The sequence below is a fragment of the Budorcas taxicolor genome, chromosome 17 (assembly GCF_023091745.1).
Source record: "Budorcas taxicolor isolate Tak-1 chromosome 17, Takin1.1, whole genome shotgun sequence".
NCBI classification, from domain to species: Eukaryota; Metazoa; Chordata; class Mammalia; order Artiodactyla; family Bovidae; genus Budorcas; species Budorcas taxicolor.
In genome coordinates, this window is record NC_068926.1 from 60079141 (window position 1) to 60082014 (window position 2874).

The window sequence follows — 2874 nt, forward strand, 5'->3', positions numbered from 1 at the left end:
GCACAGTACCTCCCTGGGAACTTCAACACGAGGCCAGCTCAAAGCTTGAACATTTGGACAGCTGTGTCAGGGGGCCTATGACGCGGCACACAGAGGTAAAAAAAAAAAAAAAAAAAAAGCTTTTTTTCTTTTCTTTGGCCCTGCTACATAACATGTGGAATCTTAATTCCCCAACCAGAGACCAAATCCCTTTGGAAGTATGGCATCCTAACCACTGGACCACTACAGAAGTCCCCAAGAGCTCTTTAATCAGACCGCTGGGTTTGAATCCAGGCTCAGTCCTTTACTACCACGGGATGTCAGGGTAAATCTCAATGTTCTGATCTCTTAAGAGGGCATCATTGTGTCCCCCTCATAGAATATTCTGTGAGGAGTAAATGAAAGACCCTTACAGAGCAGCCAGGCTGTGGCCTGGTCGAGAGAACCCAAGCACCAGGAAAATGATGCATATTAGCATCATTGTGATTAGCATATTATTACCTCCTCCAGGATGACTATTGGCTAAGCGCCCTCTCCTCCAGCCACTCACTCAACACGTGTTAATTGAGTGCCTAGCGTGTGTCCAGCTGGGCTCCACCCAGCGCAAGGAGAAAGACACACATCAAAGGGAAAACTTGAGTCAATTTTGGCTCCAGAGCCCAAGATTTCACTTTACACCTCTGATCTGGGGCTGCCCTAAATCAGCAGGGCCCTTCCAAAGAGAAAAGAAAAAAGAATAATAATAAATGTACCTAGAGTTCAAAGTTACTAATGTGGCTCCAGAATATTAGGACATGGTCTTTGTTTCCAGGGCTCTGAACAGGGATGTTTCAAGAGAAAATTTCAGGGAGCACTTCCAGAATGCATTTTGCTCACACTCACTTCTAAACCAATGAACCTACATAGGGAAATCAGAGCAGGGTCCAGGTTTAAGTTAAATTATAATAATATTGATAGTAGTTGTAATAATATTAGCCCTTATTAGGAGTTTGCTATGTACCAGACCCTGTGCTAAGAATTTTCCAGGCCATCATCTCATTGCATTTTCAAAAAAAGCCAAGAGTGGGGCTTCCCTGGTGGCCCAGTGGATAAGACTTTGTGCTCTCAATGCAGGGGGCCTGGGTTCGATCCCTGGCCAGGGAACTAAGATCCCGTACACCACAACCAAGGCTGTGTGACACCACTAAAAATGCCCACATGCCTCAACGAAGATCTAGAGCAGCCACAAATTTTAAAAAAGTAAATAAACCAAGAGATATGAAATGTTAAGATCTACAGTATACAGAAGAGCCATCAGAGGCTCAGAGAGGTCAAGTGGCTTGCCCGAGGTCGCACCGCTAGTGAAGAGCCGGATCAGGATTCTGACCCTGAAGCGCATGCTCCAGAGAGCTCTCTGCCACTCCCAAAGTCAAAGAGGAAAGACTCCTCAACTTTGAGGGAGATTTGAACTTCTCTTCCCTTTCCTAAAACCCTACAAAAGCCATCACAAAGAACATTGATGGAAACAATTGATGACTAGAAAGTTAAGCCTGAATATTCATTGGAAGGACTGATGCTGAAGCTCCAATACTTTGGCCACCTGATGCAAAGAGCCAACTCATTGGCTGGGAAAGATTGAGGGCAGGAGGAGAAGAGGGCAACCAAGGATGAGATAGCTGGATGGCATCACCAACTCAATGGACATGAGTTTGAGCAAACTCCAGGATATGGTTAAGGACAGGGAAGCCTGGCGTTCTACAGTCCACAGAGTCCCAAAGAGCCAGACATGACTCAGCGGCTGAACAACAAGAAAGCTAACAGAAAACGCAGTGGTAAATTCCCCTCTGGGTGTACTCTGGGGCTGCACACACAGGCTACAAAAGAAAGGTGGCAAAAACCGGGATCTTTTAGCACAAGGCCCGCGAGACAATGCATGACATTGTAGGCTGAGACAGCTGAACCTGAGAACCCTGGGGACCTGGCCACATCTTTCTAATCGGATCTGAAAACCACATTCCTACGGTTCCCCAGGTTGCGGCGAATTCCTTCGGCTTATTAAGCAGGTACGACCTGCCTTTTTTGATATAAAAACAATAGGCTGTGTGCCTGGCCGGGCTGAGACCTAACAGAAAATAATAAGTCAGCAGCATGAAGCCTATCACCTCCAACACACATCTGGAATGCATTTTCTATTGATATAAAAATGGATATGGGTAATGCATATTTGTATTTATGAATCTGGTGTATTAATCACAAAGGTCACAGTGAGAAAGGGCCATTCCGATGCCAAAACCAGCCCCCGTGATGAGCTTTTGGATGACTCTGGGGTTGACTTATCCCAACCGAGGACAAAGCCTCATACACACACCCTCTTCCGCACCAAGCAGGTCTCCAACACCCAACCAGACTAACGATGGGCGTGTTTTCTCTGGTGTCTTGGAGCAGATACATTAAAAAACAGAATATGCTTGTGAGATCCGTCAATTCTAGCCACTTTGAATGACAGCTCTGAATTAACCGAAAGCTGGTTTTCTTGGAAAACTGCATTTTACAAGACAGCTGGTGAACTTCTTTATTTCATTTACTTGGTCAAGAAATATATTTTAAGCTCTTACTATGTGCCAATAATGTTTCCAGGTGCTAGAGATAAAGTCACCGACAAGACACATAAAGTCCTGTACTCTTGGAGGTTCCTAACTAATGGGACATATAATATACCAATAAATGAAGAAATATAGAATATAATTGTGACAGACAGGTTCCCCCTTTCATCGTTCCTGCTACCCAGTGTTCACAGCTTTGCGTAATTCCCTCCCCGTTAGTATGAATAGGACTTGGGACTTGCTTCTTTTATTTTTTTCTTTTTCTCTTAATTTTTTTTAAAAAGTTCATTTATTTATTGCTGTGCTGGGTCTT

The 2874-nt window shown here is 44.4% G+C and overlaps 1 non-coding gene across 1 annotated transcript; it reads left to right on the top strand.

Moving 5' to 3' along the window:
* The first annotated feature begins 1049 nt into the window (after positions 1-1049).
* On the top strand, positions 1050-1122 carry TRNAE-CUC (transfer RNA glutamic acid (anticodon CUC)). Its single transcript has one exon. It is a non-coding gene; the product is annotated as a tRNA-Glu (tRNA).
* Positions 1123-2874: the final 1752 nt, after the last annotated feature.